The sequence below is a fragment of the Cydia strobilella genome, chromosome 12, assembly GCF_947568885.1.
Source record: "Cydia strobilella chromosome 12, ilCydStro3.1, whole genome shotgun sequence".
Taxonomy (NCBI): domain Eukaryota; kingdom Metazoa; phylum Arthropoda; class Insecta; order Lepidoptera; family Tortricidae; genus Cydia; species Cydia strobilella.
The window spans coordinates 16717045-16734832 of NC_086052.1; the positions used below are offsets into that span (position 1 = coordinate 16717045).

Genomic DNA, 17788 nt, shown 5'->3' on the forward strand with positions numbered 1-17788 from the left:
CCTTTCAATGGGCGACACTTAACAAGGCTAACACATTGAAAGACTTTCCCTTTTGAACTGCAAGCCCATTCATACCCTTACCTTTGATTAACCCTTACCGAAAAGCTTACCAAAAATAAGGCTAGCTCTTAATAAGGGTTACCCTTATCTTTAAGCGCTTTTTATAAAGGTTTCCCTTTGCATGAAAGAGACAGGATTAGTATATATCTACGGTAGTGTATGAAAAGGAAAGAAAATACGTGCCTAGTCAAAGAACGCCGCCGTCGCCGCCGACGATCGCTCGGATTCGAAGTAATGTGTGCTTTATGAACAAGGTAGACGACTTAAATTAGCACGCTTATATGCTAAAAGGGAAACCCTTTATAAGGCTAACCCTTATGAGCAATATGCAAGGTGTTGGTGAGCGGATGATAAGGGTTTTTTAAGGGTATTTGGGCTACCGATTATTCAAATGTGGTAGCTTTATATAAGGGTTTTTAAAAGCAAAACAAAGGGTTTCGTCTGGCAAAGGGTATGGTGAGTTAAGCCTTATGCAATACCCTTATAAAACCCCGATAAGGGATAGCGGGCCGGTCCCTGGGTGTAGCTCAAAGAATTATTCTTGTCCCGATATTGTAGAATGGAGTAGACCGGCAAGCGCTGTAGGAATTGAGTAGACCCACAAGCGCAGTAGGAGTAGCACAGGGCTGCACTCTCGGGCCGGCATTGTGCCTCGTTCATTTTGGAGTACCACAAGGCAATTTTGGGACCGTTAGATACTACTTCTCGTTCATACTTATCTCGGAGTGTCACACGGCAACATTAGCAACATAGGACCGATACTGTTCCTCGTTCACGTTTCATCATGAGTACCTCGGGGTAATCTTGGACTGCTACTCTTCCTCGTTACTTGGTGTAGCTCAAGGAGCTATTCTTGTGCCGATATTGTACAGTCAACTACTGAGATGGGTTAGACACATCACGAATTTTGTTATCAATTATTCAGAGTTAAGAGTGGCAATGTGAAATTGTGGAGCACAACTTGCTAATTATATCAATCTCAAGTCGGACTGTTTTCTAAAATTGTGTATTTTGAGTTTGTTTTTAAGAGCTTGGTTTGTAAAACTTAGGGCATTGTGGTGTTATTTATAAGGTTCCATTTCTCGAGTAATAACGGGACTAACTAGTATTTTTTTAAGTAAGATTAATAATATTATTTCACGTGTTTAAATAACAATAGGCACAATATATGTATTTTGTAAATATGTTGTTTGTTTGTTTCAAGTATAAAATTCGATTTGATGTGGTGTAAAAAAATCTAACATCTAATGAGTTATATGATTAGTGATGAGCTGATGAGTTATTTGACACATGACTTTTATGAAATAGGTCCCAATTAAGTATTAGAAATGGAACCTTTTAAATTAATATAAGTAAAGCAAGGAAATATTAAATTTATTGTAATTACAATTAAATACTTTCGTTCGGTAGTCGATATGAATAAATGGTCGTTTGAAACTGTAAGCTAAAGATTTTAAAATAAGGCACATATTTGAAAGGTAAGTTTTAAAGTCTGCAAAGATATAATTATATTAATTAAATTGATATACACAAAAGCATCTAATGTCTAAGTATAGAGTGGGTTTATAAAATAGTAACTCACAGTACAAATAATCCTCAAAATATGAAAAATTATTTTCATATTCGGTAGTTTTGTCTAGGCCTATATGTCTACAGATGTGGAAGTTGTGGATAGTTTCTAAAAAGTTGGAAAGGTTCTGGAAAATTTCACAGGAAACATGGGAAACTTTCATTATGGATATGGAAAATTACGATTCCCATACAAAAATATGGGAAGTTTCCGAAATTTTCTGTGGAAATTTCGGAAATTTGGAAACTTTCCAACGGCACAAGTACGTCTAGGTCTAGAAATTTTAGCACTTTCATTGTAAAAAAAATCGTGCTAGATTTACCCCAACACCTAAGGAATGTATTATAAACGGTACTACGATGCCTTATATGTATGTGTGGGCTTGTTTATAACATCGTAGGACAAAAATATTGTATGTGAATGAATTCTTCATTTAACTCTTATGTAAATAATAATAAAGTCCTATTTCAAGTGACCTTGTGTTTCTTTTATCTAATCGACTTGCAATATCATACTTACGATATGATAAGATAAGGTAAGATAGTTCTTCATTGTACAACCGTGTACAATATGAACAATACAATACACACAATACACAACCACAACAATATATGTTGTTGTGTGTGATACAATATGAACATTGACTTACAAGGTGTTCTTTCAACCTTAAGGCCGGTACAGACGGCCTGCACGCCAACTGCAACTTGTACGTTGCAGTTGGCGTGCAGTTCACATTCAAAATGCAGTCGGGTTGCAGTCCGCCTGTATCGGCCCATTTCCCACTGACGTCGAATGATAGTCCCCGTATGATACTTACGATATGATAAGATAAGATAGTTCTTTATTGTACAACCGTGTACAATATGAACAATACAATACACACAATACACAACCACAACAATACAACACAACAATATATGTTGTTGTGTGTGATACAATATGAACATTGACTTACAAGGTGTTCTTTCAACCTTAAGGCCGGGACAGACGGCCTGCACGCCAACTGCAACTTGTACGTTGCAGTTGGCGTGCAGTTCACATTCAAAATGCAGTCGGGTTGCAGTCCGCCTGTATCGGCCCATTTCCCACTGACGTCGAATGATAGTCCCCGTAACAGTTCATTTTTAGGGTTCCGTACCCAAAGGGTAAAACCGGGACCCTATTACAAAGACTACACTGTCCGTCTGTCACCAGGCTGTATCTCATGAACCATGTTCTGTTGCCGCTATAACAACAAATACTAAAAAGTACGGAACCCTCGGTGGGCAATTCCGACTCGCCATTGTCCGGTTTTATAGGAGTAGGTAGCTGTTATGTAAACAGTTTGTAGATTTTTTTTTAAGAAAGTACATTAGAAATGTAGGTATCATGTAATATAAGCAATAGAAATATGGTAAAATATATTTCATCAATTATTTGTTGAATTAAGCCGAACCAAATGAGACTTGAAGGAAAGGAACTGTCGAACTATCATTCGACACGAGAGATACAGCCATAAGTATAGTCGCCATCAGATATATCGGAGCGGCTGAGGTGCTTACAAATATCTGAACACGCCTCTATTGTCAAGGCGTTAGTGCGTGTACAGATATTTGTGAGCACCTCGGCCGCTCCGATATATCTGATGGCAACTGTACCTACTCTGAGGGGTGAATATTAGTTTATCAGAGGGTTTCCTAAATAAGAAGCTTACTAAACAATAAGAATGGTAGACAAAAGCGGTGTAATCGCTAAATAGTACATTATGATACAAGTGTGCTAAGTTGGTCATTACACACGAGGCGATATTGTGCGCGCGAGCTGTAAGCGAGCGCGCAATAAGAAAGCCGATGTGTGTAATGACCAATGCACACGCGTTTCATACGACGTTTTTCAACACACTTGCGAGGAAAAAAGAAACTTTCGTATTAATCAAATTTTAATAGTTAAAACAGTTAGTATTGTGTGTTTCATCTGTCATACTCGTGCCGGCCGCCCCTCGCCCTGGCCGCGGGCGGCTAGCCGAGCGGGCCGGCCGGGCCGCGCACCGCGCAGGCGGTCGGGCGCGCCGGTGCCCGCCAGTCCGACCATTTAAAGAAGGCTCCCTTTCCATGCATATTATTAGCAATCAGTTAGCTTCTTAACTCAGTCGGATAATATAATAAAAAAGCACGAGTGGAATAATACACTGAAAGAGCACGCGTGTTTAATATCTAGGATTATGAGCCAAAAATCGGTGGAATAAAAACGTCGTTTTGAGCAAGTGTGTTGAAAAAGAGATTTCTTTCTTTTACAAGGATGTTTCAATATAAATAATGTAGGTACAATCGGGGATATTAGCGGTAAACCACTTTAGAAAAAAATTACCTAGATCCTTACGAGCGAGCCCACTAAACTCCACCTTTCATAGAGATAACTAATTACGATGCATTTAGGATTCTTTATCTTAATAATGAAAAGGGTAAAAACAGGTAATGAGACAAACAACAGGTAGCAAGGACAGTTTATTACTTGTTGTTGTTTAGGCTAAGCTTCGCCTCCTAATAAAGATAACCAATTAGGATGCATTCAGGATTCCTTATCTTAGTTTGCAAATTCCAGCCGTCACAAAGACAATGGACGGCAATAAGCCGAGTTTGTGAAGTTAGGGCTTGCAGAGCGAGAAGCTTGGCTCTACAAAGATCTAATAACTTTTTGACAGTGACGTGAAAATCTTTTTGGTGGGAATAATTACAGCGACGGTTAAAAAAAAATAGAATTCTTAAATGCGTGGCACCAACACAGTTCTTGGTATCAATCTGTAATCTTAGAGAGTAGGTAGTTACAGCTATAATATTTTTTTCCCCTCACTAGCTCGGAAAGCCGTCTTTTATCCTTTAAAACAAGCGGGGAAAAACGCATTTTATCCACTAGTGGGGAAAGTAATTTGACCTTGGATGGAGCGTGTTTAAGTAGCTTGACAGATAACAAAACGTAAAACGCTCATAATAATGGTTCGTTCGATATTAATTATCATTAAATAAATGGTTTGAGAATTTAATAAAAAATACCAGATTTATCTTTATTTAATGATTTAAAGTCATAAACCTTAAAATTCCATAATAAACGTTTGTTTTTTAATAATTATGTTAAATATAATTCTGAACGCACAAGTTAAGTCGATGCAATTTCAAAACGCATCATTGACATTTCATACGTCAGAAATGTCAACATTGTCAACAAAAATTTTACTTAAAAACCTCACGTAAAAGTACAGAATTTCCAGAGTTTTTTGTTTATAATATCGTAAAAAAATGAGTGATTCCAGTTGATGAAGATGATCTAACGCCTGCGGATGATGCACTTTCATGCACTTTCCTCGCTATAGTGAGGGGAAAAGTTTTGTGTTACACACGGGTGCAAATGTATTTTACTTCTCGTGTGTTAAAACACTCGCGGGTAAAATACAACTTTGCACCCTTGTATAACAAATAACTATTTCTTTCTATTTCAATTATTTATTTATAAAATAAAATTTTTATACGTCACTTCATCATAATTACAATAAATAAATACAAAAAAGTTTTTAAGAGTGCCAGAGAGCTATGGAGCGCAGCATATTAGGTGTAAAATTAAGGGATCGAGTCCGAAACAGCACGCTGCGCTCTAAGACTCAAATAATAGACGTAGCTCGGAAAGCGGCCAAGTTGAAATGGGACTGGGCTGGTCATGTCTGCCGAATGCCGGATGACTTGTGGGCCAAGCTAACCACGGAGTGGGAGCCCCACGAGTCTAACCGGGGATCCGGCAGACCTCGTGGCGGGATAACTTGGTTGGACTCCTTCTTGATATAGCATTAAACAGAGACGAGTGAAAAAAGAGGGGGGAGGCCTTTGCCCAGCAGTGGGACACAGTGGGCTCTGAATAAAAAAAAAATTAAGAGTACCTACCTAAGGGATTTGGAAAAGGGATCAACCCTGCTCTGATGTCTATTACAAAATGTAGATTAACTGTTTCTTTCATTTACACCTACCGCGATAAATTTTTTTAGACATTTTAGCTTTAAAGCCTTATAGCACAGTTTCCCCTCGAAGGCTATAATCGCGTGTGGAAGTGTTAATGATATGTACAAGTTCATTTCCGAGTGCGGGCTGGCACGGCATCGCGATTGCATTTGCAAAGCTACAACATTTGTGACGTTTTCAATCAAAAGCTACCACATTGTCGCTTGTCGATAAGGTTGATTTATAATTGAAGCTATATGGAAATAGCGCCTTACTGACAAGCGACAATAAGTACCCTTTTGGTTGAAAATGGCACATTTTAAGAGCCCATTAACGTGCTCACTAGCGCCACTGCTAAATAATTGTGATTATTTAAATTTAACGATAGATATTTAAAAAAGAGGGCCGCTACGTACTGTATTTTGCATTTAAGTACCTGTTGAATACATCAAACTAGTTTTTAAGTTGCTGGATTCGTCGATCTATGAACTCAAAACAAAAACGGCCTTTTTAACTTTGGACGCATAGATTGACGAATCCAGCAACGTAAAAACTATTAGATATAATGTATTCAAAAGGTACTTAAATACAAAATACAGTACGTAGCGGCGGTAATATATATACTTACCTATTCAGAAACTTTTGACTCGCGTGTTTGAACTTCCTAATAGCTTTTTAATTCTCGTCGGTGGCTCTGGTATTTTAAACAAACAGAGATAGTGTTCGCCGTCAGAGCTGATAAGGAAACTTCGTGAGGTATTCGAGGCACGCGTGTACCTATCTATCTATACTATACTATCTATAGATGATCTATAGTGTAGGAAGTTTTGGATTAAATAAATAAAATAAAAAGCTTTTATTTCAGGCATTTACCCATATTGCGTACAAAATTAAATACTACTTAACAACTAATTGACACTGTAAAGAATATATGTATGTGATTTCGTGGTAAACTTCAACTCCTACCTATTTTATAAGTTCCTATAGCTTTAGTATACTTTTGTATGTAATTTTAGTTTTAAGTTTATCACGAATAAAACATTTGATTTGATTTGATTTGATTTAAAGAGGTGCCAGTCATGTTAAAAATAAATCTAAATCTAGTCCAGACATTTTCTGTTCTGATCCATGTGAACAGAAATCCAGCGCGAATTAAGACGAGATAGTATGCCAAGTTCGATTTCATTGGCTATAGAGTAACTTTACATGAAATGAACTAATCGTGTAACACCTATCTATTTAGGAAGTACTATCATGCTCCGCGATTAATAAGCCATTTAGGGTCCTAGCTAATTTGGTTGTTCAATACTTATGCTATGAAATGTCTAATTTAGCTAGAACCCTAAATGGCTCAGTTATCACGGAGCGTGACTACATGGTATATATATATAGTCCGTTTTCTATTGGGAAACAGTATGACATTTTGGAGTAGAGCATTGTCATTTGGTACGAATGTTATACACGTCCACCTAAGCCCAAACTCGCGAATTAGTTTGGACCTTTGAGTCAAGTTTGGTATCGTTATCAGGTAACTAATAGATGGAGTTTTTTTTGGCTGATCTGATGTCGATGTTTTTTATTTTATACCTAAAACATTCATGTAATACTTAGCTAATATTGTAGTCTATAAATAAATATTATAAGACATTCTTACACAGATTGACCAAGTCCCAGGTAAGCCCAAGCAGGCTTGTGTTGTGGGTCGACAACGATATGTATAATATCTCGGGAACAAATATCTGTGTTAATTGCACAAATAAATGCCCTTACCGGGATTCGAACCCAGGACCATCGGCTTCATAGGCAGGATCACTACCCACTAGGCCAGAGCGATCGTCAAACTTTAGTATACCTAGTATATAGGTCTATAGGTAACTAAACATGCACCCATACTGGGGTCCCTTTGTTAGACATAATTATTGAATGTCATAACGTAATGATTGTCATATTATCATTAGTCATAATTCTGAAACAGTTAACTTTTCAGGATTTTCCTCAGGCAGGTTATCCTATAGATAGGTTAGGTTAGGTTAGGTTTGTTTTATGGCAATCTTGTAAAGTTACACGTTTCTGAGAAAAACCAAATTATGACTAATGTGGACAAACAATACATTATGACTTGGAACTATATGGGAAACAATAGAGAGCCTTTTATACTACAAACGATGAAAATGTATAATCAAAATGGCTCACAATTGGACACATCAAGCTATGACAAACGAATCAACGAAAATCAAAACAAGCATGAGCCCAATGAACTCAAATCCATTGTACCGCAACACAACAAATAAAGTATTATACTTAACCACAATGTTAAAAGTGTATGACAATAGGTCTACGTAAATGTTTCCGCTAATGTGGAGTGGACCTGCCTTGTTGAACAGTTGAACGGTGAACACTCTGGTTTCCCGCGCTTTGTGAGTGGCTGTTTGGTTCGGCCATCGCCGCGTATTAAAAAGTTATCGTGGGAAAATTCGTTCGGAAATTAAAAATGGGATAATTGTTTTTTTTCCCTGAGGTTGTGATATGTGGTGTTAATTTAGCTAAAGTTCAAGGTAAGTTTTTATTATTTGATCTACGTAAACAATAATAGTCATTTGTTTTACTAGGGGGCAAAGTTGCTGTTTAACTCCTCGTGCTAATATTGATACCCGAGCAAGCGAAAAAGCCCAAAATTGAACCACGAGCGTAATAGCGAGTGGTTCGAAAAGTGGAATCATGCGCGGTTTTTAAAGCACTAAGGGTTAAACAATTTTGCCACCGAGTGAAACACGACACTTTTCACCACACCAACTCGAGGAAAATAGGTTATAACTCTAAAGTGTAAATTACAAAATATATAGCATTACAAATCAAATCCAAATGAAAATGAATCCTGAAAATCAAAACTTAAAAGTCAACTCAACCAACCGACATGAGGACTTAAAAACTTGCATCATGTGTATTTAAAAAAAAACATTACTAAATCTAAACTTATACCTAGTAGTATTTCTGGAGGGTACTTCCAATGAATAATTTTGGTAAAAATATCGTTAGGTATTTATGGAATGGGGAGTTAAATATCAGAATAAAAATTGTATGCCAAATCCATTTAAAACTAAACTCTAATTGCCCATTGCCCATTAATTTTAGTCTCGTATTCGAATTGAAAAGTAGTGGTTAAATCATGAAATAAAACTATGAAAACGGATTATATCGCGGTAACCGAAGACAATATTAGTGGTTAAATGTTAAATCGGGTGAAAGGCACCATTTCAAACTCGGACTATTGGCGCTCTAACAGCGTTCGAACGCAAAACTACCTCGACTGAAATGAGTGCCTTTCATCCCTTGGTTAACAATCTATTATTCAATAATTAGATGCTTCTTAATTATGTGAGCTATAACTACGAAAATAGTATCGGAGGGAATATAGCTGTACCTACTCGTAAGTTTGTTTAATCAATATTTACAACCAAAGATATACTTAATATATACCTCCGTATAAGATAAGTAAAGTCTAAGAAAAAAACGTACTTCAAAAATCAAGAAAAATTTATGCGAATAGATTGCCATACCTTTGGCCTATACTCGCGTATACGGCGACACCGTTTGATAACTACCAATTTTAACGCATAACTATCGTGAAAGAAAATGGGACAGTCATAATGGCGTTATAAATAATAAAAAATAAAAATCATCATCATTTTCCTCTCGTGCCGGCATTTTGCCACGGCTCATGGGAGCCATGGGGTCCGCTTGGCAACTTATCCCAAGAATTGGCGTAGGCACTAGTTTTTACGAAAGCGTCTGCCATCTGACCTTCCAACCCAGAGGGTAAACTAGACCTTAATGTCGCGCTCGTAACGTCGCCGTCGTAGAAATTTTTCAAATTTATTTATACGGTAAATCCCGTTTAAGCGTTATTCCAAAGAAATTAAGTTAAAATGTGACGGGTACAGGGAAATAACATGTCTAGTCACTTTAGTAACATTTTGAGTAATCGCGATTTTAACATTTGGAACCATGTCAAAATGTATGTTAATTCCGTGACCAGGTCTTTTTAATAAAAAAAAAGTCGTGTTACACATATTACATATACAGTGGTAGCAAAAGATATAACTAATAGTTTATTAAGAGCTCTACATTTTGAGATGAAAATCTCGTTTTCAGAAAAAAGTGTCTAGACATGTTCTTTCCGTGTACCCTTCATGTTACCCTGACTGTTCATAGCATCTACTAAGTACTATCTTAAGACATCCGGTAGGTACACAGTATAGTATACATAACAATCGCATTAGCCATTAGTGTCGTGTTAGTCATAGCATACCTATTGGTTATCTCCAGACAGCCAGGTGCTTTAACGCTTCAGTATCATAAGATTATAACACCTTCCTGTACTAAGGGGCCCACTGACTATCAGTCCGCCGGACGATATCGGCCTGTCAGTTGTTCGGAACTGTCAAATTTTTGTTCTAGCTAGACAACAGCTGACCAGCTCAGCTGACAAATGTTTTTGTTGTAGGGTAGGGTAGGAAACAGTGGCTCGGAAAACAAATAACCGGGTACAGTGGCTCACTCAACCTAAATCCAACATGATAGAGGCGATATTGGGGCGACTGACCCAATGTTTGAGCTGAGCCACTGTCTCCTACCCTACCCTACTCGTCTAATAGGAGACTAAGCATGCACAACAATTTTTAGGGTTCCGCAGATAACTAGGATTCCTTATAGTCTCGTCATGTCCTACTGTCCGTCTGTTTGTCTATTCCTCTGTGCGCTTATACTACGGGCGGTCACCGAGGAGAGGGAGGATTGTAAAAAAATCTAAAAAATGAGTCGTATGGGCGTTCACTTGTTTACCTAAGTATAACTAAAAAAACCGGCCAAGTGCGAGTCGGATAATAATTAGGGTTCCGTACCATTGCGCAAAAAACGGCAATAAAATTGCACTTGTTGTATGGGAGCCCCACATAAATATTTTATTCTGTTTTTAGTATTTGTTGTTATAGCGGCAACAGAAATACATCATCTGTGAAAATTTCAAATGTCGTTCACGGTTCATGAGATACAGCCTGGTGACAGACGGACGGACGGACAGCGGAGTCTTAGTAATAGGGTCCCGTTTCTACCCTTTGGGTACGGAACCCTAACAAGGCATCAAGGGACCATCAGCCTCATAATTCAATAGATCCGTACCTACATATCGTTTCCCGCTTTCGTACAATTATTTATTTTTTGTGAGCAAATTAGTCGTCACCGTCACAGCCGAGCGGCCTTCCGCCATGACAATGGAATTTAGTAAATGACATGTCATTTCAGAGGCTAACGCGATTGGTCAGTCAAGGGCGTCTGTGCGAACAGTGTCAAAATTATGGGAACACTATGTAAAGGTTGGGTTAGCAGTATCGTAGGCCAAGAACCAATTTAAAATTAAGTACGACATTTCTACATATTGCGTTAATTCTATTCATACGTCATTCGTTTTATCGGCCTCTATCTAAATTGCGGGACCTAGCTTGTGGAAATTTTATGTACAGTCGCCATCAGATATATCGGAGCGGCCGAGGTGCTCAATAATATCTGAACACGCACCTAGCCCCTTGACAATAGAGGCGTGTTCAGATATTTGTGAGCACCTCGGCCGCTCCGATATATCTGATGGCGACTGTACATACATATTTTTCTCCTATGTTGACGCATGTATTTTATTGGACGGCTTGCCTGATACCTGCTGTAACCGTAACCCTCATTTTATAAGGTTGATAGTTTTTCAGACACTTTTACTTACATATTATTAAATAAATAAAGCCTCTTTATTTCCTTAATTTTTTAAACATGCGTCATTTCATATTTCAGTTTGGTTTGTAATTATTATTATTTGAATTTATATATCTGTCTTAAGCATAATTGAAAATAATAATTAGAATTAAGAAATACAAAGAAAAAAAAATCATAATAATATTAGCTATAACATGTCACAATAAAAAATAATTCATTAAAATACATATTATTAATTATACATTAATTCAATTATTAATTATACATAATAGCATGCATGGCCTGTAAATGTAATTTAGTAATAAGCTACATATAAGACAACTTGTGTGCCCTGACAGGGTGTCATGGAAGCTTCCTGTATAACTTTAATAACATCCCATGTACAGTCAGCTGCAGAGAAAAAGTACCCCACGTCCATACTAATTTACAGAACTTGTACGCAGCTTGTTGCTTGTACTTGTATGCAGGGGGGGTGCCTTTTCTCTGCAGCTGACTGTACATGACTTTACAAATAAACATCTTATCTTATCTTATCTTATTAAATATATTAAACCGAACCGGTTTATAAAGTCGATGATTGCTCGACATGTTTTTAATGTCAGTGCCTCACTGAAGTTTTCTTATTAAAACTTTTAATTACAATTAGTGGTTTTAAGTAAAAAAAGCTCACTTTTATTTGAGTATCGTGTTTAGGATACAACTATTTCGTGCTAAATAAGTACCTACTTGCGCATTCTTATACGGTAAACTTTCATTGCTACTGAGTAGGTATATGTATTATGCTTAAAAATGTTACAATTTCTACGACCGTTGGGAGTTCCCAATAGGTAGGTGGGTATAAGTAGGTAGGTATTCTTAATAGTTATTAAGAATACCTGCTAAACTATTCAGTATATAAATAATCAATTCAGACAAACCAAATGCAGTAGGTAAACCCCGCTTCAGAAGATTCTGTTCTGAACTGAAGGGCCATCACGTCAAAAATGCAAGTTGCATATTATGCGGAAAATGTTATTATGCGGGTTACAATTACAATGTGCCTACACAAGAAGTACTGTTTACATTCAAAAACCATACATATTTACTGCTTTTTAACAACTTAGCACGCTTTGCTCCTTTTTTCATATCCCAGCCTAAACCTAATCTAAGTTAGCGCCGAAAACAAATTATGAAAAGTTTTAATCAGACAATAAAGGTTGTGTAAACGGCGAACAGTCACGGTTCTGATAAGAGTTCTGTTTAACATTTTCGTAATGGATAAGTGGTTTTTAGTGTTTTGTAACTGTTTTGGGGTTTATTTTGGTGATTAGGTTAATGTCGTGCGTGGACATGGTATTGGACACTTTAGCATATTGGCTTTTGCAAAGAGTATGGTGAAGAGGTATAACCAGCAGCAGCGAAAAAGTATACTGATATGAGAAGCTCTCGGAACATTTTTAACATCGAGAAATGGCCTGTGTGACTCCTTTGTCTATATATATTGTGTAAAATTAACTTAAATTAAGTGTAAAATAGTACAATTGAAGGCTACACGGAAAGAACATGTCTAGTCACTTTTTACGGAAAATAAGATTTTCATCTCAAAATGTAGAGCTCTTAATGAACTATTAGTTATATCTTTTGCTACCACTGTAAAATATATGTGACACAACTTTTTTTTAGTTAAAAAAGACCTGGTCACGGAATTACCATAAATTTTGACATGGTTCCAAATTTTAAAACTGCGATTACTCAAAATGTTACTAAAGTGACTAGACATGTTCTTTCCGTGAACCCTTCAATTAGTATTAATTAGATAATGACGGCCAAAGTATCTAACGCTGATTGTACCTATAATGTTAAATTCAACCCGAAAAAAATTGAAGCAAAAAGTCATAATATAATAACAAGTTTATTAGCTGGTATCACTTTTTGTTTACATAATGGCGTTGTTGTTCTCTGTTACAACTACTTATAGGTATAAAACACTTCTCATCTTTATTTCACTACATATTATAAAACAAAGTCGCTTTCCGCTGTCTGTCCGTCTGTCCTTATGTATGCTTAGATCTTTAAAACTACGCTACGGATGTTGATGTGTTTTTTTTAAATAGATAGAGTGATTCAAGAGGAAGGTTTATATGTATAATTTGTAAAGGTTTTGTGTAAATTAGTTGAACTACCAGTGCGAAGCCGGGGCGGGTCGCTAATCATAATTAAAAAGGTAAAAGACATCAGATTTAAATACCTAATTACAAAAACAACATCTCTCTAAAATACACACCTACATAGGTACCTACTAGATTTTAAGCAACAGGTACATAAAAAGGGTTTTTAAAATTCAAGGGCCGACATTACAAAACGAGACAGTTTTTTAGTCATTTAAAGATGTATTTAGTATAGGCAAACTAGCAGGTGAATCGCCTCATGTAAGCGATTGCCTTCGCCCATACACACCCGCAACTCTGGGTTGTACAAGTGCGATGCCGGCCTTTAAGATGGGAGTACGCTCTGTTCTTGAAGGTCTGAAGGTGTATATCCAGTTTTCCCCACCGGTCATAGATGCAATGAGGTATGTTTTCATATAAATCATTCCCATTTGACCCCGCCTCATGTATGGCGGCGGGACAAATGGGAATACACCATTTAAAAAAATATGAATACCGCTCCAAGAGCCCGATTCAATTCAACAATTTTGTTACGGTTTTGAATTGGTTTTGACACGACCTTGACAATCGTCTTAGTGATTGGAGCACATTAATGTAAAAATTACATACAAATTTTGAAATGCTCTTAACTCTTATAATAATTAAAAATTCGAAAAGAAACAAACATAGGAGCATAGCTGTGGTTGATATACAACATACTCTTGTCAAAATATTTTTAATAATGTTAATATCCAGAGAGGAAAATGAGGACTACGTTTGTATGAAAAGGCGATTTCGCGCGACCGCGGTGTATACTCCATATGGTGTAGGCCGAGCACATGATCGGCGCGACAGTATCTCGTCGCGAGATAGACTACCCGTCTTTTACTAACTGTATGAATTAAAGAGGGACAGTAGTCTATGTCGCGGCGAGATACTCTCGCGACAATCATGTGCTAGCCCGGCTGGTTTTCTTGCGGCAATTGCTAGACAAGATAAGCAATATTGCTCGGTAATCTTTGCACGATGGGCTCATAGATAACGCGATGAATGCAATTTTAAGAGGCCGGTGTCGATTTTAGTCGCAAAAATGTAAAATTGATAGATTTCGTTGATGAAATTGTACACCTTTTGTTACCAAATTGAAATAACAAGTACTGGAGCGGTATTCGACATGCGTTAAGTGACGTTTCGTGTTGAACTTCAGTTGAATGGAAGAAATCGTGTGTTGTCAAATAGGTAAATTTGACATTAGCAATCCACAGTTAGGTGACAACGAAACCAAACCCCACCACGCAGAGTTCAGAGCCATTTTAAACCGTATAGTAGTAAGAAAACAAAGTTGATTTTTGTTGCATAATTTTTTCAATGAATGAGTTTTGGTGTACAACCAAATGATACTTTCCACAGTTGATGAACAAATGATTCATTCCACTGTTGAACTGATGTTGAAGCCGAAACTGACAGTTGTGCATCTCGAATAGGGCCCCAGGTTTCTATTAGCATGTCTTCTTACCTTGCCTTTTATCAGATCAATTTTTTGAAAACAGACTCACTAAATTAGTAATAATTTTTTTTCTGAAGGACGTTTAGGTAAACGCGCGTAAAGCACTGATTTTGTCGCTCTTATTTGTAAATTTCGTAAAGTTTGGACTGCTAAAAATGGTAAATTTGTATTACACATATTCTGTACTTGACCTATATCAGATTACATTTTTGTTATATGACTTAGAGTTCGAGGAAATGAAAGTTAAACGAATTCAATTTTCTCCAGAAATTACTTTAAAACAAGTTACAATTTCTCTGTAAATCGACTTAATTTCAACGTAATTTGGACTATACTTGAACAATCTACAACATTTGCTGAAACTATTCTTATACATCAATTTGTATAATTTACCACCATAACTTTTTGATGATTTTTTTAAAACTGCCCCTTCTCTTCATATATTACCGGTGACGCACGCTCGCGACCTCATTATTAAAAGGCAAGATGAGAAAACGTGCTAATAGAAACCAATACTTGTTATTTAGATATTACGTAACAAAACGTGTATAATTTCAACGACTAAATCTATCAACTTAAAATTTTTGCTTCAAAACCGACTACGGCCTCTTAATAATCGGAGATAATATTGTAAGGGCATTGTGTAAGTTATCATTCAGGAATTCTGCGGAGAGAAAACTAACACTTTTTGGCTCTTTATTTTAACTAACTTAGCGGTCTCACTCACGTATTTTTAGCCACTCGCGCGACATGTTTTGAGAGCCTAGGTCTCCATTTTCAAGCACTAGGAGTTTTATATTGTGATCATATTGAAACATTTGACAAACACAACACGCGGCATTCAGATTTCTATTATTATCCCGTCCTGTATTTTGGACATTCTATTAATGTGCGTGAGATGCACTACACGTATTGTTACATCAAGATCATATTTTTAAACTACGAATGCGACTGTAGTGTAATGGAGCATCACTACGTTCCGAAATCGCCGTTGCGAATAAATTTGTGTTATTTCAGCAAATGACAATGCATTTTCGTGAAAACGACAGCTTATTGTAATGGCCGTGTTTGTGTAAAGCCGTTTTGTTTATTTGTGTCGATGTACGAATAATAATTGTGCTTCACGTTGTTCAAATGCGCAGTGGCAGATTTGCAGTGTTGGCCGTTGGCCGCTCTAGGCCCCAGGCCCTGTATGTACTAAACACTAGCCGCCTTTCCTAATATCTGGGCTCCCTAGGCCCGGGCCTACTGGGCCTTAATGCAAATCCGTTACAGCAAATGGGTCAAACCCTTTTTTAATATGAGTAAGGAAGATTTATGTGGAAATCTTTAAATAAAAAAAACCGACCAAGTGTGATTCGGACTCGCGCACCATTATATCTATCTTTGCGCGCACGAAGGGTTCCGTACAATTACGCAATTAAAAATGGCAAAAAAATCACGTTTGTTGTATGGGAGCCCCACTTTAATATTCATTTTATTCTGTTTTTAGTATTTGTTGTCATAGCGGCAACAGAAATATATCATCTGTTGAAAATAGCTATCACGGTTCAAGAGATATAGCCTGGTGACAGACGGACAGACAGACAGCGAAGTCTTTGTAATAGGGTCCCGTTTTTACCCTTTGGGTACGGAACCCTAAAAAATGAACTTTAAAGCCAAATTTTCTTGCCGGATTTTCAGCATATTTGCGACTTTCTACTTCTAAAAACTTGATAACACGAAGCGTGTTCTTATCAAAGCTAGATAAAATCGGCCTTCGGTTTCAACATTTAGGTGTACAACACTTTTACATACCTAATACATAGAAAGGTGTCTACTCCACCCAGTCCCCCTGCACGAACAACTCTACTCTGAATGGCATAATTTTTCTCCGTCCGGACATGTTTGTGCTCGCACAATATACGCGTTAGTGCCAGACATGTTACAGGAACGTTGTTTACAGGAAACTTTATTGGCTATGGGTATTTTATTCAGTGCAGTGCATTCAGGTATGAATTCCGCTTGTATCTGAGTAGATAGCTGACATTAATAGATTAGGTTAGATACAAGTACCTAAACGCACTATAACTACTATATAGGTCATCAATTTCAAACTAACTTTTTGATTGAATTTAATTTGACAAATGGGTACAAAGTTAATTTAAATCTCATATCTCTCTAAATCCAGAAGGACTAATTATTTAAAGCATTAATAACCAATTAGCACAATCAATTAATTAGATCTACACCTCTATAGACGTCTCCTATAATTGCAAGCGTTTTACGATACATTGCGGACTTTGAGGTACAACGAATTGAACCGATCGATAAAACGCCGTAATGTATCGAAAATAACATGAGGTATATCGGTAGTTTCGTAGAGCCCGTAAGTAACACCATAGAGTAACTTATAGAGCGGTACTGTCATAGTAAATTTTGTAACCCCAGTAAATTCACTGCCATCTGTCGACACACTTTAAAACTAAAAATGAAGATTTATAAAAATACGATAAAATGTATTTAAATACGGATAAATGATTTTTTTTATTTGCATTAATTATTTTTATGATTTTGACCCATGTTCTTTCACTGATATGCGTTAAAATTGTTAAATAATAAACGAAACCGTCAACGCCATCTATACGACATTAGGCCAAAGCTAGTAGCGCCCTCTGAACGAGAATCAAATTTTCTTGATTTTCGAGGCACGTTGTTTCCTTAGACTGTATCCATCTATAACGGAGTTATATCTATCTTTGGTAACACATTCTCATTCTGTTTACCTATACTTTGTTGTTTTGTTTAGACGCATTGGCTTTGG

At 36.9% G+C, this 17788-nt stretch overlaps 1 protein-coding gene across 1 annotated transcript in view; it reads left to right on the plus strand.

Annotated features, from left to right (window-relative positions):
• The first annotated feature begins 7813 nt into the window (after positions 1 to 7813).
• Positions 7814 to 17788, plus strand: part of LOC134745881 (uncharacterized) — a 55257-nt gene continuing 45282 nt past the window's right edge. Inside the window, exon 1 of the mRNA XM_063679977.1 lies at positions 7814 to 8147. The gene's annotated coding sequence lies outside the window, so the exon portion shown is untranslated. The remainder of the gene's footprint in view (positions 8148 to 17788) is intronic.